At 43.5% G+C, this 26,845-nt stretch overlaps 1 pseudogene across 1 annotated transcript in view; it reads right to left on the bottom strand.

Annotated features, from left to right (window-relative positions):
* Positions 1-8,788: 8,788 nt before the first annotated feature.
* Positions 8,789-26,845, bottom strand: part of LOC311132516 (hormone-sensitive lipase-like) — a 19,511-nt pseudogene continuing 1,454 nt past the window's right edge. The window contains exons 3-7 of the transcript in view: positions 11,308-11,486; positions 10,940-11,084; positions 9,943-10,164; positions 9,345-9,751; positions 8,789-9,153 (exon numbers count right to left, since the gene is read on the bottom strand). The product of the transcript in view is annotated as a hormone-sensitive lipase-like (transcript). The remainder of the gene's footprint in view (positions 9,154-9,344; positions 9,752-9,942; positions 10,165-10,939; positions 11,085-11,307; positions 11,487-26,845) is intronic.

Below are 26,845 nucleotides of genomic sequence, written 5' to 3'. Positions count from 1 at the left end.
CACTTGAGTGGTGTAAGGGGAAACATTTAAATGTATTGGAATGGCCTAGTCAAAGCCCAGACCTCAATCCAATTGAGAATCTGTGGTATGACTTAAAGATTGCTGTACACCAGCGGAACCCATCCAACTTGAAGGAGCTGGAGCAGTTTTGCCTTGAAGAATGGGCAAAAATCCCAGACGCTAGATGTGCCAACCTTATAGAGACATATATTTTACATTTACATTTTAGTCATTTAGCAAACGCTCTTATCCAGAGCGACTTACAGTCAGTGAGTGCATAATTTTTTATTTTTTTTATACTGGCCCCCCGTGGGAATCGAACCCACAACCCTGGCGTTGCAAACGCCATGCTCTACCAACTGTAATTGCTGCAAAAGGTGGCTCTACAAAGTATTGACTTTGGGGGGGTGAATAGTTATGCACGCTCAAGTTTTCTGTTTTTTGGTCTTATTTCTTGTTTGTTTCACAAGAAAAAATATTTTGCATCTTCAAAGTGGTAGGCATGTTGTGTAAATCAAATGATACAAACTGTCACAACTTCCTCCGAAGCTGCCTCCTCTTCTTGTTCGGGCAGGCTAGGGCGGTCGTCGTTACCGGCCTTCTAGCCACTGCCGCTCCTCATCTCATCATTCCATTTGTTTTGTCTTGTCAAATACACACACCTGGTTCATATCCCCTCATTAGTACGTGTATAAGTGTTCCCTCTGCCCCCTTGTCCTTGTGGGTGATTGTTTAGTGTGAGTATATTTTCCCCGTGTGCCTGTTTGGTTCCAGTGCGCCTGTTTTGCGCACTGGACTGTTTGACGCAATTCTGCGTAACTGTATTCCGGAATAAACTCTGTATTCTGTGATTTACCCTCCTGCGCCTGACTCCTTCAAATCACCCATCACAGGACTACCTTGGGCTGAATAAAGCGTATCCCTTCTTCACACTCCTGCACCTGACTCCATCCATCCCATCACCACACAAACCACCCAAAAAATCAATTATAATTCCAGGTTGTAAGGCTACAAAATAGGAAAAATGCCAAGGGGGGTGAATACTTTCGCAAGCCACTGTATCTGTCAAATAACAAAATATTATTGTACTTGACAGGCTGCTTGGGAATTGTAATGGTCATAATGACATTTACCTTTTTTTCAATAGACTGCCAGTGTGAGAAATGGAACCTCCACTGTTTATAGCTCTCATTTCTCGGTCGGAACTTGGGTGTCCTGGAGACAGAAGTAAATATAATCAAGAAACATAATTATAAAACATCATGAACACAGTCTGAATGGTTCTACAGGCATTACAGCTGTAGAACACTAGAACAATTCTGGAATACAGGAGCTAAGGTGGCTGACAGTTTTGCCACAGATTGGATGCTGGAAGACATCGGCCACAAGCTTGACCCAAGACAGCTTGGATGCAAAAAGGGCAGGTCGACGACAGATGTCTTGGTCAGCTTCCTATACATTATGTAAAATCCACTGATGCAAGTAAGAGAATTATATATGCACTATAATAACAGCAGATTTTGCCAAAGCCTTCAACAAAATGTACCATACAGTTAGGGGTCAGAGTCCCTTATCCCCTGGGTCTGTAGCTTCATCTCCAAAAGGAAGCAGAGGGTGAAATACGAAGGCACCATTTCTCCATGGCAACATCTGACCTGTGGAGTGACTCAAGGTACACTTCTTGGACACCTTATCTTCCTGGCCCTCATTGACTTCGCACTTCAGAAGTTCAATCACAGGTGCAAATACATTGATGACATGAACATTGCAGAGTGCATTAGGGTGGGGCAGCTCTGCAGCCTTCAACATGGTCTTGAAAAGATGTGCTCCTAGGTAGATGAGCACTCCACGCAGCTCAACCCAATCAAGTGCAAAGTCCTGCATGTTTGCTTTACCAACAACCCACCCCCTTTGGAATCCTTGTACCTAAATGGGAACACTCTGCAAACAACATCTGATATTAAACTGCTGGGATCCAGGATGACCTGAGCTGGAGCAACAGGTGGAAAAGGGTAACCAGAAACTCTTTGTGTTTCTCTGTGGATCAGTTGTTAGAACATGCCCATGGGGCATGCAACGCCTGGATTGTGGGTTCCATTCCCAAATCCGTCCTAGTAACCATCTACACCACCTATCTCACCTCAACCATGACTGGACAATTGGAGTGAATAAAGAAGCGAGCATGCTGGAGAATCCTTGGACCATTGATACAGCAGCTACACATCAGCACACTCAACCCTCAATCTCTGCCCACAGTCTGCCCATTGTTTACTCCAGTCTGGCAACAGGAACTTCCTACCACAACCAATCATCACAACCTCTGGAAGGAAAACACGGCACTCACACAAACTCAGACCTGTCAGAGCAAGAACTGGACGATCTAAAAGATCATCCGTCCCCTACATGACTCAATTATTTAACAGCAACTCATAACAACATCCACAACAATAGTTTTTTTTTTTTTATTTTTTTTTTTTTATCATGCAATTCAGAATTCAATTGTATTCTGCCATGTGAATGAATTAAATTAATTTGAACTTGTAATATCTAATGAAAAATAAGGACAAAGCCCTAGTCACTTCTAATAGATATGTCACTGTGTAATTTTTGCCATGAATTTGCCATGAGCCACAGCACCCCGATAAGTTTTCTAGATTGCTTGTCATCCGCATGCCGTATGCAGCGGAAAAGGCTCCCTTGCTATCACAGTATGATAGGGTCAACAACGTTAGGAAAATGGCCTTTATCTTCTCCCAATGTATTTACAGCTATCGTACACACAGATGGAAGGGACAGAAGGAAGGAAGGGGCTCGTGTGTAAACAATCGGCTTGTGAAATAGCCCAGTGTGAAGCCTACTATCAGGCCATGTTGTGCAGTGTGCTTTGAATTATTTGAAGTGTAGATCTAATTACATAGTGTGAGATGCTGCCACCATTTCAGATTGGGGAAATTGTACTTAACATACAGTTGAAGTCGGATGTTTACATACACTTAGGTTGGAGTCATTAAAACTTGTTTTTCAACCACTCCACAAATTTCTTGTTAACAAACTATCGTTTTGGCAAGTTGGTTAGGACATCTACCTTGCGCATGACACAAGTAATTATTCCAACAATTGACTATTTCACTTATAATTCACTGTATCACAATTCCAGTGGGTCAGAAGATTACATACACTAAGTTGACTGTGCCTTTAAACAGCTTGGAAAATTCCAGAAAATGATGTCATGGCTTTAGAAGCTTCTGATAGGCTAATTGACATCATTTGAGTCAATTGGAGGTGTACCTGTGGATGTATTTCAAGGCCTACATTCAAACTCAGTGCCTCTTTGCTTGACATCATGGGAAAATCCAAAGAAATCAGCCAAAAATATTGTAGACCTCCACAAGTCTGGTTCATCCTTGGGAGCAATTTCCAAACGCCTGAAGGTACCACATTCATCTGCACAAACAATAGTACGCAAGTATAAACACTATGGGACCACGCAGCCGTCATACCGCTCAGGAAGGAGACGCGTTCTGTCTCCTAGAGATGAATGTACTTTGGTGCGAAAAGTGAAAATCAATCCCAGAACAACAGCAAAGGACCTTGTGAAGATGCTGGAGGAAACAGGTACAAAAGTATCTATATCCACAGTAAAACTAGTCCTATATCGACATAAGCTGAAATGCCGCTCAGCAAGGAAGAAGCCACTGCTCCAAAACTTCCATAAAAAAGCCAGACTACAGTTTGCAACTGCACATGGGGACAAAGATCTTACTTTTTGGAGAAATGTCCTCTGGTCTGATGAAACAAAAATATAACTGTTTGGCCATAATGACCATCGTTATGTTTGGAGGAAAAAGGGGGTCGCTTGCAAGCCGAAGAACACCATCCCAACCGTGAAGCACAGCGATTGGCAGCAACATGCTGTGGGGGTGCTTTGCTGCAAGAGGGACTGGTGCACTTCACAAAATAGATGGCATCATGAGGATTATGTGGATATATTGAAGCAACATCTCAAGACATCAGTCAGGAAGTTAAAGCTTGGTCGCAAATGGGTCTTCCAAATGGACAATGACCCCAAGCATACTTCCAAAGTTGTGGCAAAATGGCTTAAGGACAACAAAGTCAAGGTATTGGAGTGGCCATCACAAAGCCCTGACCTCAATTCTATTGAACATTTGTGGGCAGAACTGAAAAAGCGTGTGCGAGCAAGGAGGCCTACAAACCTGACTCAGTTATACCAGCTCTGTCAGGAGGAATGGGCCAAAATTCACCCAACTTATTGTGGGAAGCTTGTGGAAGGCTACCCGAAATGTTTGACCCAAGTTAAACAATTTAAAGGCAATGCTACGAAATACTAATTGAGTGTATGTAAACTTCTGACCCACTGGGAATGTGATGAAAGAAATAAAAGCTGAAATAAATTATTCTCTCTACTATTATTCTGACATTTCACATTCTTAAAATAAAGTGGTGATCCTAACTGACTTAAAACATTTTTACTAGGATTAAATGTCAGGAATTGTGAAAAACTGAGTTTAAATGTATTTAGCTAAGGTGTATGTAAACTTCCGTCTTCAACTGTACATCTTTCTCTCCATGGCCCTCCTCTCTACGGCCCCCTCCATGAGCATCCTCTCTACTTGGCTCCTGAACAATTTCATAGAGCGAGAAATATTATTAGATACATACGTAATTGATCAGATACATCATGCAACATATTTACAATTAAACATTTCAGGTTTTAATGCAGTTATTAATGCTAGCACACACTGAGGAATAAGTCTTAACTTAACTTGCAAGTGCAGATATTGCCCTCCCCTTAAAGTCAAGGTAACTTATGACCTGCTCTGCGGGTACTAAGTGGTCACCATCCAACCCTGCCTATAATAAGTAGGCCTAGTCTACAGTATAGCATTATATAGACAATATTCAACCATGTGAAGCTGTGGGGTAAGCAGCGGAGTCATGCCCAAAATGTACAAACCCTCCATCAGATCCTCCTCTCCACCCTCTCCGAGCTGGGCATCTCCGGCGCGGCTCACTCCTGGATTGCGTCCTACCTGACCGGTCGCTCCTACCAAGTGGCGTGGCGAGAAGCTGTCTCCGCACCACGTGCTCTCACCACTGGTGTCCCCCAGGGCTCAGTTCTAGGCCCTCTCCTTTTCTCCCTATACACCAAGTCACTTGGCTCTGTCATATCCTCACATGGCCTCTCCTATCATTGCTACGCTGACGATACACAACTAATCTTCTCCTTTCCCCCTTCTGATAACCAGGTGGCGAATCGCATCTCTGCATGTCTGGCAGACATATCAGTATGGATGACGGATCACCACCTCAAGCTGAACCCTGGCAAGACGGAGCTGCTCTTCCTCCCGGGGAAGGACTGCCCGTTCCATGATCTCGCCATCACGGTTGACAACTCCGTTGTGTCCTCCTCCCAGAGTGCGAAGAGCCTTGGCGTGACCCTGGACAACACCCTGTCGTTCTCCGCTAACATCAAGGCGGTGACCCGATCCTGCAGGTTCATGCTCTACAACATTCGGAGAGTACGACCCTGCCTTACACAGGAAGCGGCACAGGTCCTAATCCAGGCACTTGTCATCTCCCGTCTGGATTACTGCAACTCGCTGTTGGCTGGGCTCCCTGCCTGTGCCATTAAACCCCTACAACTCATCCAGAATGCCGCAGCCCGTCTGGTGTTCAACCTTCCCAAGTTCTCTCACGTCACCCCCCTCCTCCGCACACTCCACTGGCTTCCAGTTGAAGCTCGCATCCGTTACAAGACCATGGTGCTTGCCTATGGAGCTGTGAGGGGAACGGCACCTCCGTACCTTCAGGCTCTGATCAGTCCCTACACCCAAACGAGGGCATTGCGTTCATCCACCTCTGGCCTGCTGGCTCCCCTTCCTCTGCGGAAGCATAGTTCCCGCTCAGCCCAGTCAAAACTGTTCGCTGCTCTGGCACCCCAATGGTGGAACAAGCTCCCTCACGACGCCAGGACAGCGGAGTCACTCACAACCTTCCGGAGACATTTGAAACCCCACCTCTTTAAGGAATACCTGGGATAGGATAAAGTAATCCTTCTACCCCCCCCCCCCAAAAAAAATAATAATTTGTAAGTCGCTCTGGATAAGAGCGTCTGCTAAATGACGTAAATGTAATGTAAATGTATTAGTCCTAATAGTGTTAGCTGGGACATAAGCCTGCATGCCCTGTGGCTCTCCAGGAACAGGGTTGGTGATCAATGCCCTACATGCCAAGACAGGTCAGGAAAGCCTGATCCCTACTAATCCTAGTATAGGCAGTCTTACTACATTTAATAGCACAAATAGTCTCTTGTTATTGTGGTGTTGGCCATTAGACCACATTCAGTGCATTCGGGAAAGTATTCAGACCCCTTGCCTTTTTCCACATTTTGTTACGTTACAGCCTTATTCTAAATTTACATATTTTTTCCCCTCATCAATCTACACACAATACCCCATAATGACAAAGCGAAAACTGATTTTTAGACATTTTTGCTAATTTATAAAATATAAATAACAGAAATACCTTATTTACATAAGTATTCAGACCCTTCGCTATGAGACTCGAAATAGAGCCCAGGTGCATCCTGTTTCCATTGATCATCCTTGAGATGTTTCTACAACTTGATTGGAGTCCACCTGTGGTAAATTCCATTGATTGGACATGATTTGTAAAGGCACACACCTGTCTATATAAGGTCCCACAGTTGACAGTGCATGTCAGAGCAAAAACCAAGCCATGATGTCGAATTAATTGTCCGTAGCGCTCCGAGACAGGATTGTGTCGAGCACAGATCTGGGGAAGGGTACTAATTAATGGCTGCAGCATTGACGGTCCCCAAGAACATAGTGGCTCCATCATTCTTAAATGGAAGAAGTTTGGAACCACCAAGACTCTTCCTAGAGCTGGCCGCCCATCAAACGAAGGGCCTTAGTCAGGGAGGTGACCAAGAACCTGATGGTCACTCTGACAGAGCTCCAGAGTTCCTCTGTGGAGATGGGAGAGCCTTCCATAAGGACAACCATCTCTGCAGCACTACGCCAAGCAGGCCTTTATGGTAGAATGGCCAGATGGAAGCCACTCCTCAGTAAAAGGCACATGACAGCCCACTTGGAGTTTGCCAAAAAGCACCTAAAGGACTCTCAGACCATGAGAAACAAGATGTCCTGGTCTGATGAAATCAAGATTGAACTCTTTGACCTGAATGCCAAGTGTCACGTCTGGAGGAAACCTGGCACCATCTCTACGGGGAAGCATGGTGGTGGCAGCATCATGCCGTGGGGATGTTTTTCAGCGGCAGGGACTGGGAGACTAGTCAGGATCGAGGCAAATATGAACGGAGCCAAGTACAGAGAGATCCTTGATGAAAACCTGCTCCAGAGCGCTCCGGACCTCAGACTGGGGCGAAGGTTCACCTTCTAAAAGGACAATGACCCTAAGCACACAGCCAAGACAACGCAGGAGTGGCTTCGGGACAAGTCTCTGAATGTCCTTGAGTGGCCCAGCCAGAGCCCGGACTTGAAGCCGATCGAACATCTCTGGAGAGACATGTAAATAGCTGTGCAGCAACGCTCCCCATCCAACCTGACAGAGCTTGAGAGGATCTGCAGAGAAGAATGGGAGAAACTCCCCAAATACAGGTGTGCCAAGCTTGTAGCGTCATACCCAAGAATAATCGATGCTGTGATCGCTGCCAAAGGTGCTTCAACAAAGTACTGAGTAAAGGGTCTGAATACTATTTTTCTGTTTTTATTTTTAATAAATTAGCAAAAATGTATAAAAATCTGTTTTTACTTTGTCATTATGGGGTATTGTGTGTAGATTGATGAGGGGGAAAAAACACGTTAATACATTTTTTGAATAAGGCTGTAATGTAACAAAATGTGGAAAAAGTAAAGGGGTCTGAATACTTTCTGAAAGGCACTGTAAGTATTAGGTCCTAAAGACTTGTTGAACCTGAAGATACAGACAAGTTAAAGGGATTATAGTTTGTACAGTAACAGTACTGCTTTCGAGTTCAAGGCACAATATTTCTGATTAGTCTCTGTCAATTCAGAGATTACTACTTCTATATCTAAATACAAGAGGGATTTCACATAGCCTGTTACCATTCTGTTTCTGCTTTAGCCAACTAATGACAAGGCGTTGGTTAACGCATAAGAACAGAATAGCAACGAGGCAAGGCATTTCTTTGATGGCTGGTTAAGAATTTGTTTTGATTCATTTGACAATTTAAAAACACAATACATCAACACATATGGGGATACAATGCATTTAAAATAAGCATTGCATAGCATTTTATTAAAGTAATTGTCCAGATTTCTATGAAATATTACCTATAATTATTTACAATATGAGTGAAATAGTTTTCCTTCACAAGCATTTTTGTAATGGTCTGTTTGAGATACGCAATTATAAGGTGGGTGTTTTGTTATCCAATTTATGCTTTGGCCACAAATACGAGAATAGGACGGGTCAACAATTTTTGGGGGGTATGAGTTAACAGAATATGAACTTTTAAAAGTGATATTTTCACTGAAAAGTTACTTTAACTCTTACCCTCTGTTATGTTTCTGCACTGTTAGACCAGACACTACATTGTGTGTATTTCAGACATTTTCCCAGTGTGCTTTGCATGAATTATCATATTGTGCAATCAGTCAGTGGACCGTAAAGGACTGCCTTTTTCCCAGACTGGGAGTGCCATTGAGTAAAATAATCTGGTTGCCTGCCTCTGTGTTGTTGTGGTCCATCGTTTTTATTCCATCTTAATTTTCTTATTTTTTCCCCCTTCCCCCTTCAACCTTTTATCAATTTTATATGCGAATCCCCTGCTCCGTTCTTTCACTCCACTTCTCTGAGGACAACTATTTTTTTCCATGCCCCATGATTGGTCCTTTCAAACTTAGGTGCCTTGCGAGTACAGTAAGGCAGGGTTTGCTGCTGGAAGACCTGTCTGATTCGCTCTACGCAGATGTCTGAGGCCACTTGTGTCTCCTCAGAGATTCCCAATAGGCTGAGGAAGCCATGTGGGAGGTCTTCCACCACCCTCAGGGTCACTGGTTGGCCCACATCCCGCAGTTTCTTGGCGAACATCACAGAGTCATCCAACAAGGCATCCAGTGCAGAGACCTGTGGGGACAGACAGGGGAGTAGCAGAGTTGTAGAATATTAAAGCAACTGGTGAAGAAAAATACAGACCCACTGCAATATTGATTATTCCTTTGCTCGCGATATCTTTCCATCCTTCTCAACCTCCAAAATCCATTGACTCTACCACACCCATCCCTCACACTCTCTCCCTTTATCCATTCATTCCCTACCTCATTCCCCCCTCTCACCGCTAAGTGTACAGGTGGTAGTCCTCTCAGTAGGTCGTTAGGGGCAAGCAGGGGCGACACAAATGGGTTATTGACGATGGGACAGGAGGAGTTCTGGATCACAGCCAGGCACTCAGAGTGCAGGGGCTCAAAGCCTTCTGGGTAGTCCCTAGGACCTGAGGAGGCGTTGAATGAGGAGGAACAGGGTGAGGTTTATCTCTGGTCGGCCTTGTTTTCGAGGGACTTCCGGTGTGACAATGACAGTGACTCTAGGCCCACTGTGGGCAGGAATGACTGGATCCAACTGGATAGCCCCTTTGTAAGGTCATTGATCAGCAAGGCTGTGTCTCTACCTAGAGCATACAACGTGCTGGTCCCCTTTGTGGGCTGTACCACCTGAGAGTCTACACCTGGAGAGAGGGTGGAAAAGAGGAAGACGAGGTAATAAAAAATGGAGGATAAGAAATTAAGTTATTTAAGACCTATATGCACATCTTTTTTGCACACATCAATATACATCAATACGCAATCTTTGCCCCTTAACTCTCTTTTACAAGAGCTTTGACTAATACCCTCTCATCCATTTTGCTTCTTTCCTTACCTGCGTAGGCATTAAGGCACTTGGAGAGCACCCCTAAGGGCAGCATTGGGTCCATGAAGGTGAGCAGGCGGGAGGGCGAGGCATCAGTGGTGAGCAGGGTAGCTGGGTAGGCAGCCATGATACCATCAGGGACGCCGCTGGAAATGGCCCTCATGGACATGGTGATGCAGAGATTCCCTCCAGCACTGTCACCAGCCAGACACACACGCTCAGCTGTGGAGCCTGGGACAGAAGGACAGAGCAATCAGTACCACCAGCTGGTCTGGTACAGGTCTGAGATGTTATCAGAAATAGTGGACTCGATGTTAATCTATGAAAGGGTGTTATGCTTGATTCAGCCAGCAGAAGGGGCCAGTCACTCGCTTTTGCCACAGTGTTTATTTTACTGGTTGATTCTCTCGCAATAGCCTAGTCAGTTGTTGAAGAAGAGACAGAGAGTCATCTGTAACTTGTACATTGAGGAGAAGCACCGAAGATAAATACTGTTATTAACATAATTTCAAAGGTGAGTGAGACGAAATCCACATAATAAGAAACACTTAGATAATCGAAGTGTAAATGTGTAATTAATATCAAAAAGTCCGCTAGCATCAAAGCTAACGTTGGCTACCGTTAGCTTCAGCAAGCTAGCCTGCCAGTTACTATTTCTACAAGCTGTCAGATGGAGCTGGAGATGTAAACAAGTTGTTCCTTTACTTTATGTGTTAGAGAAGTGTATGAGATGAGGTGATTATACTTGTGATGAATTGTTTTAATACTTTGGATATTTTAGAATTATAACAATAATAGTCAATTGAAGAAGAGAGCCAACTGTAACTTGTACATTGAGAAGAAGCATCAAAGATACATAATGTTTTTAACTTGATTTCAAGGGTGTGGAACTCTCTTAATTCCCAAAACGACACCCTATTAAATGGGCAACAACTGCAATAACAAGGTAAGAAACATTATTTTTTGGCTCGAAGGCAAGCTCTAACACAGTAGTAATGACACCGACCCAGAAGATGGCAGTCCTTGAGGGCCCAACAGTAGGCGTAGAAGCACTCCTCCAGGGCTCTGGGGAAGGGGGCCTCAGGAGCCAGGGAGTAATCCACAGACAGGATGGGGACATTTAGATCCTTGGACCAGCTCTTCAGATAGTTCTGGAAGATAGAGTGAGAATGCAGCAGGACAGATGGAGAGAGAGATGAAGAGGTGTGATAAGAAAATATTAACAGATTCTCAAAAGTAGACAGGTATAATGAGTACCGGAAGGTGAGTACGGGCTGAGCACCAAGCTCCACTCAATGTAATTACTGTGAGACTACGGTTAGTGATTAGCTAAAGTAATTCCAGGCATCACACCACTATCCCTGGCCTACGAACCTCATGGGATTTGGAGGTCTGGGCCACGAAGCCTCCTCCATGGAAGTGGATCAGCAGCCAGGGCGAGGAAGTGTGCTTCTGGGCACCAAACGGTACTATAGACAGGGAGATGGAGGGAGCTTTTGTACGAGAGAAGGCCAGCAGCTCTTCACTGTCCTGAAGGAAGAAAAAAAGAAAGACTGTGTGTGTGTGAGAGAGAGAGAGAGAGAGAGAGAGAGAGAGAGAGAGAGAGAGAGAGAGAGAGAGAGAGAGAGAGAGAGAGAGAGAGAGAATAAAATAGAGAGACCAGGGAAGAGCAGATAATGACCACTGAGGTAACAGCTGAGGGCTCACCTGTCCTTCTCGAAGCCTCTGCCATCTTGCACTTTTTAGTGCAAGATGCATGTTTTTGAATATTTCTATTCTGTACAGGCTTCATTCTTTTCACTCTGTCAATTATGATAGTATTGTGGAGTAACTACAATGTTGTTGATCCATCCTCAGTTTTCTCTTATAACAGCTATTAAACTGTAACTGTTCTAAAGTCACCATGGTCCTCATGGTTAAATCCCTAAACGGTTTCCTTCCTCTCCGGCAACTGAGTTCGGAAGGACGCCTGTATCTTTATAGTGACTAGGTGTAATTAATAACTTCACCATGCTCAAAGGGATATTCAGTGTCTGCTTTTTTTTTTTATGTTTACCAATCTACAAATAGGTGCCCTTCTTTGTGAGGCATTGGAAAACCTCTCTGGTCTTTGTGGTTGAATCTGTGTTTAAAATTCATTGCTTGACTGAGGGACTTTACAGATAATTGCATGTGTGAGGTACAGAGTTGAGGTAGTCATTAAAAATGTTAAACACTATTATTGCACACAGAGTGAGTCCATGCAACTTATTATGTGACTTGTAAAGCAACATTTTACTCCTGAACTTATTTAGGCTTGCCATAACAAAGGGGTTGAATACTTATTGACTCAAGACATTTCAGCTTTTCATTTTTAATTAATTTGTAAAAATTACAAAAAACATTATTCCACTTTGACATTATGGGGTATTGTGTGTAGGCCAGTGACAAAAATGTAATCCATTTTAAAACAAACAACAAAATGTGGAATGTGGAAGTGGAATGTGGAAAAGGTCAAGCGGTGTGAATACTTTCTGAAGGCACTGTACATAAATATAGACTAAACCAAAGACAAGATTTCACTTTTATTTCTATATGACAATACCATATCCTAGCTTTGACATGTGAAATGCAGGAGATTCTTTTTGTTTTTGTATTTTGACTAAACTTTTTAATCACAGGTGTGGTTGTGTGCACCAAAGGTCAAAGATTAAAACATGCAACTAGCCCAGGATTTTTCCTCCTGCAAACAATAATTTTTCTAACTTTGCAAAAGAATGAGATAACAATGGCATGATGCATTGAATTTTCTTCCTTGGCTTTTCAAAGCGGACAAGTGGTGGGTATATGACTAGTTGGTTTATCACTTGCCTCAGGACAAGGACTTGTCATGTGTGTTCACATGCAGTAAAATGTGTTTACATGCAGTAAAATTTGAGAGCATTACGTGGCATTAAAATACATATCAAGTATTTTATATAGGCCATTTAAAAATATGAAATAACACAAAATAAGTCACTGAAACCATTAATTTCCTAAAATGGTAAATCACTTTAACAATGACAGCATTCAAAATGTTCACATATTCTCCCGAGTGGCGCAGTGGTCTAAGGCACTGCATCGCAGTGCTAGCTGTGCCACTAGAGATCCTGGTTCGAATCCAGGCTCTGTCGTAGCCGGCCGCGACCGGGAGACCCATGGGGCGGCGCACAATTGGCCCAGCGTCGTCCAGGGTAGGGGAGGGAATGGCCGGCAGGGGATGTAGCTCAGTTGGTAGAGCATGGCGTTTGCAATGCCAGGGTTGTGGGTTCGATTCCCACAGGGGGAAAAAAAATATATAATGCATGCACTAACTGTAAGTCGCTCTGGATAAGAGCGTCTGCTAAATGACAAAAATGTAAATGTAAATGTAGAATCTTACATGAAATAGTTTGAGAAGAAAATTGAAGGACACACAGTTTCACCACTGTGTGAATGTGCCTAGTCAAGACAAGAGTACTTAGAATCAATAGACTACCTGTAAAAGCTAAATAAGTGTTAATAAATCAAACTTACCGTCCTCCTATAGATATGACAGAAAGGTTATGTCCTTGTTTTTATTGCCAACAGTGCAAATTCTTTGATAGCCTACCTTATTTCAGCACAGTTCTAGACCTACTGCTCTGTTCAATTTCCATGAAGGCCTTTTTAAACTACTTTCCATTTTCAACAAGTCATCTAATTTACTGAAGACCCCCAAGCTCTCAAAACAGCAACAGCCCTTTGAATCTAACCAGCTGGTGTGCCAAGAGTGTGCAAAGCTGTCATCAAGGCAAAGGGTGGCTATTTGAAGAATCTTAAATCTAAAATATATTTTGATTTGTTTAACACTTTTTTGGTTACTTCATGATTCCATACGTGTTATTTCATAGTTTTGATGTCTTCACTATTATTCTACAATGTAGAAAATAGTAAAAATAAAGAAAACCCCTTGAATGAGTAGGTGTTCTAAAATTTTTGACCGGTAGTGTATATCTCCTGATTGATTGGTCATTCAGGTCCAATATTCACATTCTGATATTTCTATGGGCAAACATTAACTATATGTAAAGTGTCATTCTAATCAAAAGGGGTGCCCTTTAAAAAAAAAATATATTCCATGTGGAAGGACCATTCTGTTTTCAACAAATCATTGTCATCTAATTACTCAAGACCCCCCAGCCCTTTGAACCTAACCAGCTGATGACATCATCACACATCAATAGAAAGGTAACAAACTAACCAAATCCCATCCTCGCTTAATGTCAGCTTTTACTGGACCACTGGTAGCCGCAATATAATTTTTCCAGACAGTATCCACTGGCCTCTACATTACATTACAGCTTACATTACAGCAGCCCCACAACAGACTACAAATTATGGGTGACAGGCCTTTCCGTTGTGCGGCTCCTCGGTTGTGGAACGCACTTCCAGTCACTGTCAGTGCTGCAGTCTCTGGCCTCGTTTAAGGCACAGCTGAAGACTGAGCTGTTCAGATAAGCTTCAACCTATGTTAATTCAAGTGGAGGCTGCTGAGGGGAGGACAGCTCACAATAATGACCAGAATGGCACGAATGGAATGGCATCAAACACATGGTGCCAAAAGTGGTCCCAGAAAATTGCTTACTATGTCACATGTGCAGATATGTGCACCACATCATTGCTCTTTCTCTGGACGCGTTTGAGCGGATCACTTTTGTCAAGTCATGAAGTTTTGACTATGGTCAACCACAAGTTTCTGCAGTTGCTCTTCACCAACTTCAGCCTGCAGCCATCGCCTGCATTGGGGGAAGGCTCTATTGTCAAGCAATCATTAGGGTGTTTTTGTTTGAATCACACAAACGTGACCAAAGACATGACTGAAACAGGAACCAACTTTGCTGCGATTCATATATAGCGGGCTACAGTGGATTTACAAATTAATGTGATATTTGAGGCTCTCTCTCACTTATTGATTGAACAATGTACACACACATACAGAGCCTTCGGAAAGTATTCAGACCCCTTGACTTTTTCCACATTTTGTTATATTACAACCTTATTCTAAAATGGATTATTTTTTATTTTTTATCATTAGCAATCTACACACAATACCCCATAATGACAAGGCGAAAACAGGTTTCTATAAATTTTTGGAAACGTATAAAAAAACAAAAACAGAAATACCAGTATTCAGACCCTTTGCTATGAGACTCGAAATTGAGCTCAGGTGCATCCTGTTTCCATTGATCATCCTTGAGATGTTTCTACAACTTGATTGGAGTCCACCTGTGGTAAATTCAATTGATTGGACATGATTTGGAAAGGCACACAACTGTCTATATAAGGTCCCACAGTTGACAGTGCATGTCAGAGCAAAAACCAAGCCATGAGGTCGAAGGAATTGTCCGTATAGAGCTCCGAGACAGGATTGTGTCGAGGCACATATCTGGGGAAGGGTACAAAAACCTTTCTGCAGCATTGAAGGTCCCCAAGAACACAGTGGCCTCCATCATTCTTAAATGGAAGAAGTTTGAAACCACCAAGACTCTTCCTAGAGCTGGCCGCCTGGCCAAACTGAGCAATCGGGGGAGAAGGGTCTTGGTCAAGGTGGTGACCAAGAACCCGATGGTCACCTTGACAGAGCTCTAGAGTTCCTCTGTGGAGATGGGAGAACCTTCCAGAAGGACAACCATCTCTGCAGTATTCCACCAATCAGTCCTTTATGGTAGAGTGACCAGACGGAAGCTACTCCTCAGTAAAAGGCACATGACAGCCCGCTTGGAGTTTGCCAAAAGGCACCTAAAGTGTGGTTATCTTGAGCATTGTCATCATCACAGTCTGTGTGTGTGTGTGAACATTGACAACAGATCAGAACACAAGCAGAATACATATAATTAATACCATCATTGTTTTGATTGTGTGACAATATAAATGTTTTGTAATCTGTGGAAATGGACACATTCCAGGTCGTCCAGACTGGGGAAACATTCAAAATCTAAATATGGAAGGGAAAAGTAGAAAGATGGCTGAAGTGGCTCACTGTCACTATTTTCTGTTTTCTGCTCATACTGATCTGAAAGTACTGGATAGGTGAAAACAAATACCATAATGCTTTCACCTATCTGCTGTTCAGATCAGTGCAAATGAAAGAAAGGAGATAGAGGAAGCCACTGTAGACTATTGAGGTGCACCCCTACAGTAGGCTATCGCTGCCTTGTTGTGAGTCCTGTGTAGGACACTAATGTATACGCAGGGAGTCAGGAAGCAGGTGCAGAAGGTGAGTTTAATAATAAGAACAATGAAGATAATCAAAACAGGAGTAGCGTACTGAATGTAAACAAAACCAATACTGCCTGAAGACTGAGGCTACTGAGGGCTAAATAAAGGGAAAGTAATCAGGTTGATGATGAAGTCCAGGTGTGCGTAAAGATGGGGAGCACGTGTGCGCAATGATGGTTGCCAGGTGTGCGTAATGTGGGTAGCCAGGACCGGTTGTTAGTAGACCTGTGACATCGAGTGCCGGAGCGGGAGTAGGCGTGACAGACACAGAGAAGGGTGTGTGTTCAGTGTTGTGTTTTTCTCTCCCTCAGTATGAGCACATGAAATTGTGTCATTCTGAACTGCGGATGACAATGGTCACATTCTGAACTGCGGATAAAGTTCAGAATGACACAATTTCATGTGTACATGAACATCTAAAGACCTGCATCACTATACTGAGAGCTATGCCGTTTCTAAAAGGACATATTTGGGTGTTTATGGAGCCTTTGTTCATGTTTTTTCGTGGCCCCCATACAAAACAACGAGGATGAGGAAGTGATTTGCTGTTTGGGGTAAGTTTCTTAAAAACATGTGAAATCACAAAAAAAGGAGTCTGGACCCTTGCAATTTAGAGATTTGGTTGTAAAAAATAAAACTTCTCCGTTAAGCTTATCAACGCTCTCTTTATTTTACTGACTTGTTGAATGATTGATCCATTCATCCTTCCATCCCTCCACAGCCTTCCTCTCCTCTGAGGACCCAGTGAGGGTGGAGCTCAGTCTGAGAGCTGTTAAGGGACTGGTTAGGAAGAACATTTCTACAGACAGAGAGGTGAGAGGTCACACATGGTTTAGATGGTAAATATTTATATCCCCTTAGCGGTTCATCACGTAAGCAAAACAGAATATGTTCCATCATCTATGTTAATTTACATTAGTGCAAATTGTCAACTGATATTAATGTAATTTCTCACCCCTTTTGGCTGTATGAAAATGTATTTCTCAGGCACACACATTTGTTCATTGTTATTATGAAAGTAATTTGTGTAGAATGTACTCTTCCCCACTCATTCACCCCATCTCTTTACATTGCGTATGCATTTTCGGTGGCCTGATTGCGTTTAGACTATGTCAAATTTCAAACACAATGCCCATCCTGGCAGATCTGAACCTAACGCGAGCACAATGTGACTTTCGTGCATCCAGACCTAATGCAGCTTGGAGTGATCAGGTGACAGAAGTCACTTTTAAGTTCCAGGTGTAACCGAGGCCATAGACGCTCCATATCCATTACTTTGTGTTTTACATAACTAAATGTGTTTAATTTTTGATACTGTGTCCATGTGTATAGGCTGCAAGTACATTGAAATTAAGTCGTTTTCATGTCGTTGAAACAAAAACCTGAAAAATAATTATTTTCAACTTTCACTTTCAACCAAAACCGAACATAGATTGGATGTTGGGCATAGTCGTCTTTTCAACGTCTTTTTTACAACATTTTGCAAGGTTGGATTTCAGTTTGTGAGTGTGTGATATGGGGGTTGGAGATATGTTTATTTCGATATTATTATTATTTTTTAAGTTAAAGAGACTTTCGATGTATTCCATGGCACATGGTTTATGAACTGATACACAAAACGACGCCGGATTCAAAACTTTGAGTTTTTCAATTGCTAATTATTATACAAAATTCTTGCAACCAATAGAATGTTATACTGTATATATGGGGGATACAACCATCCCAGCTCTGCAGATTTTGCTGCTTAGAGACAGAATCATTAGATCAGTTGTTTTGGTACTGCCCATATGTAGCTTGTTTTTGGTCGCAGGTTCAGCAATGGCTGAAGAATTGCAACATTTACCTGGGGCTAACTCTGCAAATAGCACTGCTGGGTGATTTGAAAAGTCATAATCAATTGATCAATAATATAATAATACTCTTAGCAAAAAAAATCTTACATTTACAATCTGTAGAAACTATGACAATAGGAAGGTTCAGAACTTTTGTGAAACATCACACCACAGTTGAAAAATATGGCAAATAGAAACTGGATGGGGTGTCGGTAAATTGTATGTAGTATATATATGCTGGAAGTAGAAGCCTAAGTATTGTTGTCCATTAGTTTACTACAATTAGGGGAGGGATGGTAGGGTTAGGAGAAAATAATAAGGGAAATATATATAAAAATATACTGAACAAAAATATAAACACAACATGCAACAATTTCAAAGATTTTACTGAGTTACAGTTCATATAAGGAAATCAGTTAATTGAAATAAATAAATTAGGCCCTAATCACATGACTGGGAATACAGATATGCATCTGTTGCTCACAGATACCTTTAAAAAAAGGGAAGGGGCGTGGATCAGAAAACCAGTCAGTATCTGGTGTGACCACCATTTGTCTCATGCAACACGACACGTCCTTCGCATAGAATTGATCAGGCTGTTGATTGTGGAATGTTGTCCCACTCCTCTTCAATGGCTGTGGGAAGTTGCTAGATATTAGCGGGAACTGGAACACGCTGTCGTACATGTCGATCCAGAGCATTCCAAACATTCTCAATGGGTGACATGTCTGGTGAGTATGCAGGCCATAGAAGAACTGGGAGATTATCAACTTCCAGGAATGTGTACAGATCCTTGCGACATGGGGCTGTACATTATCATGCTGAAACATGAGGTGATGGCGGCGGATGAATGGCATGGTATCTCTGCATTCAAATTGGCATCGATAAAATGCAATTGTGTTCGTTGTCCGTAGCTTACGCATGCCCATACCATAACCCCACCGCCACCATTGGGCACTCTGTTCACAACGTTGACATCAGCAAACTGCTTGCCCACACGATGCCATACATGTGGTCTGCGGTTGTGAGGCCGGTTGGACGAACTGCCAAATTCTCTAAAATGACGTTGGAGGCGGCTTATGGTAGAGAAATTACAATAACATTCTCTGGCAACAGCTCTGGTGGACATTCCTGGTGGACATTAGTGTCCGACTTTCATCTGTCACAGTTGCACCTCCCCTGACTTCACTCCTCGACTTTTGTCTGTTCGGTTGCTTTAGCCTTACCACTCAAACGCGCCCTCTCTCTCTTTGCTGTGTCCACTGAGCCGTTGGGCCCGCCCTGCAACCTCATTGGATAACGCTGGGCAGCACAGGAGGCTGCTGAGGGAAGGACGGCTCATAATAATGGCTGGAATGGAGTGAATGGAATGATATCATACACATGAAAAAGTGTTTGTGTTCAATAGCATTCCATTGATTCCGTTCAAGCCATTACTATGAGCCCGTCCTCCCCAATGAAGGTGCCACCAGCCGCCTCTGCTGGGCAGTCACTCAAATGCGAGGGGATGAAGCTCATTGGTTAGAACTCAAATTGCTATGGGGCTCGCCCACATTGGGGGAAATGTAGGGAAAATGGCGTGGCACAGCTTCAAGAAATAGGGATTTTGTCGCTAATTGAGGTTAGACAGTAATTCTGCTCATAGATTATGCATGTATGAACTACACATTGACACATCCAGCACAACACTGTAGTTTAAAAAATACTTTCTTTGTCGCCAAAGTACCGGAGCATGTCTTTAAATGATTTTTTTCCTATTATTACAGTCCAGATCAAAATACATAATATTCATTAAATGGTTAGCTGTGTCAATGTTGACAGTAGCTAGGTTTCCTTCCAGCCACATAAAGAAAATATGCACATTTTCCCACCAGTGGTTTCTTCCCAAAAAACAGACTTGTTGCGGATTAAAATCAGTGCGTGATGACATACAGTGAGGGAAAAAAGTATTTGATCCCCTGCTGATTTTGTACGTTTGACCACTGACAAAGACATGATCAGTCTATAATTTTAATGGTAGGTTTATTTGAACAGTGAGAGACAGAATAACAACCAAAAAATCCAGAAAAACGCATGTCAAAAATGTTATGAATTGATTTGCATTTTAATCCTTCTCCCTCCAATCTCCTGATTCTGCCTCCTCAACCCTCCTCTCCTCCCTTTCTGCATCCTTTGACTCTCTGTGTCCCCTATCCTCCCGGCCGGCTCGGTCCTCCCCTCCAGCTCCGTGGCTTGATGACTCATTGCGAGCTCACAGAACAGAGCTCCGGGCAGCGGAGCGGAAATGGAAGAAAACTAAACTCCCTGCCGACCTGGCATCTTTTCACTCCCTCCTCTCTACATTTTCTTCATCTGTTTCTGCTGCTAAGGCCACCTTCTACCACTCTAAATTCCAAGCATCTGCCTCTAACCCTAGGAAGCTCTTTGCCACATTTTCCTCCCTCCTGAATCCTCCCCCCCCCCCCCCTCCTCTCTCTCTGTGGATGACTTCGTCAACCACTTTGAAAAGAAGGTTGACGACATCCGATCCTCGTTTGTTAAGTCTAATGACACTGCTGGTCCTGCTCACACTGCCCTACCCTATGCTTTGACTTCTTTCTCCCCTCTCTCTCCAGATAAAATCCTGCGACTTGTGACTGCAGGCCGCCCAACAACCTGCCCGCTTGACCCCATCCCCTCCTCCCTTCTCCAGACCATCTCCGGTGACCTTCTCCCCTACCTCACCTCGCTGATCAACTCATCCTTGACCGCTGGCCATGTCCCTTCCGTCTTCAAGAGAGCGAGAGTTGCTCCCCTTCTCAAAAAACCAACACTCGACCCCACTGATGTCAACAACTACAGACCAGTATCCCTTCTTTCTTTTCTTTCCAAAACTATTGAGCGTGCCGTCTTTTGCCAACTCTCTTGCTATCTCTCTCAGAATGACCTTCTTGATCCAAACCAATCAGGTTTCAGGACTGGTCATTCAACTGAGACTGCTCTTCTCTGTGTCACGGAGACTCTCCGCACTGCTAAAGCTAACTCTCTCTCCTCTGCTCTTGTCCTTCTAGACCTGTCTGCTGCCTTTGATACTGTGAACCATCAGATCCTCCTCTCCACCCTCTCCGAGCTGGGCATCTCCGGCGCGGCTCACTCCTGGATTGCGTCCTACCTGACCGGTCGCTCCTACCAAGTGGCGTGGCGAGAAGCTGTCTCCGCACCACGTGCTCTCACCACTGGTGTCCCCCAGGGCTCAGTTCTAGGCCCTCTCCTTTTCTCCCTATACACCAAGTCACTTGGCTCTGTCATATCCTCACATGGCCTTTCCTATCATTGCTACGCTGACGATACACAACTAATCTTCTCCTTTCCCCCTTCTGATAACCAGGTGGCGAATCGCATCTCTGCATGTCTGGCAGACATATCAGTATGGATGACGGATCACCACCTCAAGCTGAACCCTGGCAAGACGGAGCTGCTCTTCCTCCCGGGGAAGGACTGCCCGTTCCATGATCTCGCCATCACGGTTGACAACTCCGCTGTGTCCTCCTCCCAGAGTGCGAAGAGCCTAGGCGTGACCCTGGACAACACCCTGTCGTTCTCCGCCAACATCAAGGCGGTGACCCGCTCCTGCAGGTTCATGCTCTACAACATTCGGAGAGTACGACCCTGCCTTACACAGGAAGCGGCACAGGTCCTAATCCAGGCACTTGTCATCTCCCGTCTGGACTACTGCAACTCGCTGTTGGCTGGCCTCCCTGCCTGTGCCATTAAACCCCTACAACTCATCCAGAATGCCGCAGCCCGTCTGGTGTTCAACCTTCCCAAGTTCTCTCACGTCACCCCCCTCCTCCGCACACTCCACTGGCTTCCAGTTGAAGCTCGCATCCGCTACAAGACCATGGTGCTTGCCTATGGAGCAGTGAGGGGAACGGCACCTCTGTACCTTCAGGCTCTGATCAGTCCCTACACCCAAACGAGGGCATTGCGTTCATCCACCTCTGGCCTGCTGGCTCCCCTTCCTCTGCGGAAGCATAGCTCCCGCTCAGCCCAGTCAAAACTGTTCGCTGCTCTGGCACCCCAATGGTGGAACAAGCTCCCTCACGACGCCAGGACAGCGGAGTCACTCACCACCTTCCGGAGACATTTGAAACCCCACCTCTGTAAGGAATACCTGGGATAGGATAAAGTAATCCTTCTAACCCCCCCCCCCCCCCCCCCAAATTGTAAAGTGGTTATCCCACTGGCTATAGGGTGAGCGCACCAATTTGTGAGTCGCTCTGGCTAAGAGCGTCTGCTAAATGACGTTAATGTGCCCTTGAGCAAGGCACTTAACCCTAATTGCTCCTGTAAGTCGCTCTGGATAAGAGCGTCTGCTAAATGACTAAAATGTAAATGTAAATGTAAGTATTTGACCCCTCTGCAAAACAAGACTTAGTACTTGGTGGCAAAACCCTTGTTGGCAATCACAGAGGTCAGACGTTTCTTGTAGTTGGCCATCAGGTTTGCACACATCTCAGGAGGGATTTTGTTCCACTCCTCTTTGCAGACCTTCACGGCGTAGTGTGTTGCCAATTGTTTTCTTGGTGACTATGGTCCCAGCTGCCTTGAGATCATTGACAAGATCCTCTCGTGTAGTTCTGGGCTGATTCCTCACCGTTCTCATGATCATTGCAACTCCACGAGGTTAGATCTTGCATGGAGCCCCAGGCCGAGGGAGATTGACAGTTATTTTGTGTTTCTTCCATTTGCGAATAATTGAACCAACTGTTGTCACCTTCTCACCAAGCTGCTTGGCGATGGTTTTGTAGCCCATTCCAGCCTTGTGTAGGTCTACAATCTTGTCCCTGACATCCTTGGAGAGCTCTTTGGTCTTGGCCATGGTGGAGAGTTTGGAATCTGATTGATTGATTGCTTCTGTGGACAGGTGTCTTTTATACAGGTAACAAACTGAGATTAGGAGCACTCCCTTTAAGAGTGTGCTCCTAATCTCAGCTCGTTACCTGTATAAAAGACACCTGGGAGCCAGAAATCTTTCTGATTGAGAGGGGGTCAAATACTTATTTCCCTCATTAAAATGCAAATCAATTTATAACATTTTTGAAATTTGTTTTTCTGGATTTTGTTGTTGTTATTCTGTCTCTCACTGTTCAAATAAACCTACCATTAAAATTATAGACTGATAATTTCTTTGTCATTAGGCAAACGTACAAAATCAGCAGGGGATCAAATACTTTTTTCCCTCACTGTATACACACAAAATGTACTTTTTTGCTTAAGTTTTCATGTACTGAATAAAAATCTAAAAGTTCAATGTATTTCCATCGCATTTAACTCTACCGATAGTTGTCACTTGTCACAAACACTGTTGCGTTAAATAGCAAATGTGCCTACACTGGTCTTGGCATGTGCGCTCTAGCCAACAGCTCGCAGATACTGTGCAAGTAGACTAGTCTACATGATGAGATTATTATAATGGATAAGAGCAAGAATATTTGTATTTGTCAAATGACAGTCAAGCACTGATCATCACGTCACCAGAATAAGACCCTCGATATTTATTGGAAAGGAGCATCAAGATCACTGTGCACTTTCACCACTCTGTGAAGTTCATAATTTATTTAATCTGTAGCCTAATAAACTGCATGGATTCCCGAGCCGTAGTGGGAGGACCACACACCATATCATCGTGTGACTCAGTTTACTTCAATATGATGGTTATTATATAAATGATTGCGCATAAAGGTGTTTCCACTGCCATTTCTCGCATAATGAATTTTACCGACACACGAACCAATTATCTGTCAGCATTTTGAAAAATGTACCGAAGTTTCCTGTTTGCATCACAGCTGTCGTGATTTTTTAAATATGGTATGACTTTATTAGCATGTGGATGGAAACGTGGTTAGTGACAGTAAATCCATATGATTAAAATAAAAAATTTACTTTCAAACACGACAGAGAACTTGGCCCATGATGGCGATGGGAAAACCCTTTGACGGATTTAGACCCAAAATGAATGTAAAAGGAATTAAGGGGTTAAAGCAAAAATAAAAATAAAATCCCATGACTGAAACTTAAGTCGATCTCAGATCGATTGTCTGGGGCCAAGTTAACCTCCCCTTTCATGTAGGGCGGCAGGTAGCTTAGTGGGTAAGAGCGTTGTGCCAGTAACCGAAAGGTCGCTGGTTCTAATCCCCGAGCCGACTAGGTGAAAAATCTGTCGATGTGCCCTTGAGCAAGGCACTTAACCCTAATTGCTCCTGTAAGTCGCTCTGGATAAGAGCGTCTGCTAAATGACCAAAAATGCAAATGTGAATATTCTCTACTTTCTCACCCATGATGTACGTCTACGTTCGGGTGAGCAAGTTCATACGTGTATATATCGTCAGAAACCCACAGGCACCTCTCAAACAATCGCCCCGTGGTGTTCCCAGCCAACTACCAATCGACACAAATCACCCCCCTTTTCTCTCCTGACTCTTCAAAAGCCACACTCTCGCTGTCTCCAGCCCCTCCCCTCGCAACTCTCCCTTCTGTGTCCAGTGGGAACAGGCTTTGTCTGTTTTTCGTTTTAGCGTTTCCAATATTCTGCCGTTAGTTAAAGTACAGTGGGGAAAAAAAGTATTTAGTCAGCTACCAATTGTGCAAGTTCTCCCACTTAAAAAGATGAGAGAGGCCTGTAATTTTCATCATAGGTACATGTCAACTATGACAGACAAAATGAGGGAAAAAAATCCAGAAAATCACATTGTAGGATTTTTAATGAATTTATTTGCAAATTATGGTGGAAAATAAGTATTTGGTCAATAACAAAAGTTTCTCAATACTTTGTTATATACCCTTCGTTGGCAATGACACATGTCAAACGTTTTCTGTAAGTCTTCACAAGGTTTTCACACACTGTTGCTGGTATTTTGGCCCATTCCTCCATGCAGATCTCCTCTAGAGCAGTGATGTTTTGGGGCTGTCGCTGGGCAACACAGACTTTCAACTCCCTCCAAAGATTTTCTATGGGGTTGAGATCTGGAGACTGGCTAGGCCACTCCAGGACCTTGAAATGCTTCTTACGAAGCCACTCCTTCGTTGCCCGGGCGGTGTGTTTGGGATCATTGTCATGCTGAAAGACCCAGCCACGTTTCATCTTCAATGCCCTTGCTGATGGAAGGAGGTTTTCACTCAAAATCTCACAATACATGGCCCCATTCATTATTTCCTTTACACGGATCAGTCGTCCTGGTCCCATTGCAGAAAAACAGCCCCAAAGCATGATGTTTCCACCCCCATGCTTCACAGTAGGTATGGTGTTCTTTGGATGCAACTCAGCATTCTTTGTCCTCCAAACACGACGAGTTGAGTTTTTACCAAAAAGTTCTATTTTGGTTTCATCTGACCATATGACATTCTCCCAATCCTCTTCTGGATCATCCAAATGCACTCTAGCAAACTTCAGACGGGCCTGGACATGTACTGGCTTAAGCAGGGGGACACGTCTAGCACTGCAGGATTTGAGTCCCTGGCGGCGTAGTGTTTTACTGATGGTAGGCTTTGTTACTTTGGTCCCAGCTCTCTGCAGGTCATTCACTAGGTTCCCCCGTGTGGTTCTGGGATTTTTGCTCACCGTTCTTGTGATCATTTTGACCCCACGGGGTGAGATCTTGCGTGGAGCCCCAGATCGAGGGAGATTATCAGTGGTCTTGTATGTCTTCCATTTCCTAATAATTGCTCCCACAGTTGATTTCTTCAAACCAAGCTGCTTACCTATTGCAGATTCAGTCTTCCCAGCCTGGTGCAGGTCTACAATTTTGTTTCTGGTGTCCTTTGACAGCTCTTTGGTCTTGGTCATAGTGGAGTTTGGAGTGTGACTGTTTGAGGTTGTGGACAGGTGTCTTTTATACTGATAACAAGTTCAAACAGGTGCCATTAATACAGGTAACGAGTGGAGGACAGAGGAGCCTCTTAAAGAAGAAGTTACAGGTCTGTGAGAGCCAGAAATCTTGCTTGTTTGTAGGTGACCAAATACTTATTTTCCACCATAATTTGCATATAAATTCATTAAAAATCCTACAATGTGATTTTCTGGATTTTTTTTCTAATTTTGTCTGTCATAATTGACGTGTACCTATGATGAGAATTACAGGCCTCTCTCATCTTTTTAAGTGGGAGAACTTGCACAATTGGTGGCTGACTAAATACTTTTTTTCCCCACTGTACTTTAGTCTATTTATTTAAATCAAATTATTCCCACCTAATTAGTTAAAGTCGGTGCATATTTATATTTCAACGATAAACCGAATTATTTCGGTCTAATTATTTAACCAGTATTTTGCAGGGTCAAACATCAAACGTTAAATCAAATAATAAACCAAATAGCCTCAACCCAAGCACCTAAAACCAGTATTATGCTATGTCAAACATCAAACATTAAATCAAATAATAAACCGAATTGCTACGACACAACTATTCAAAACCAGTATTACGCTATGTCAAACATCAAACGCCACAGTTCAATCATATCAGCTCAAACGTTTCAGTTCAGTCACACTAGCCATTCATCACTATACCTTTATGTTCCCAATTGTTATTAACGGGTTATACGGTTTAAGCAACCACAAGTTATTCACAAATTATACAGTTTGGACAGCCACAGACGTCTTTAATTCCCAATTAGTTTTCTATCAAGGTATACAGGTTTATCATTCACTCTCTCATGCATACGACAACACTCTGATCTTAGCCGTACCTAGCCTTTGCTGATACGTGTCAATAGCGTCACCCCTTTCTTAAAGAATTTTAAGTGCCTCCTATGTACCTAGTCATATCTAGTCTGAACTGATATGTGC

This window comes from Coregonus lavaretus (assembly GCF_964263955.1).
Source record: "Coregonus lavaretus genome assembly, chromosome: 7".
Classification (NCBI taxonomy): domain Eukaryota; kingdom Metazoa; phylum Chordata; class Actinopteri; order Salmoniformes; family Salmonidae; genus Coregonus; species Coregonus lavaretus.
This window is presented reverse-complemented; position numbering and strand designations above follow the sequence as displayed.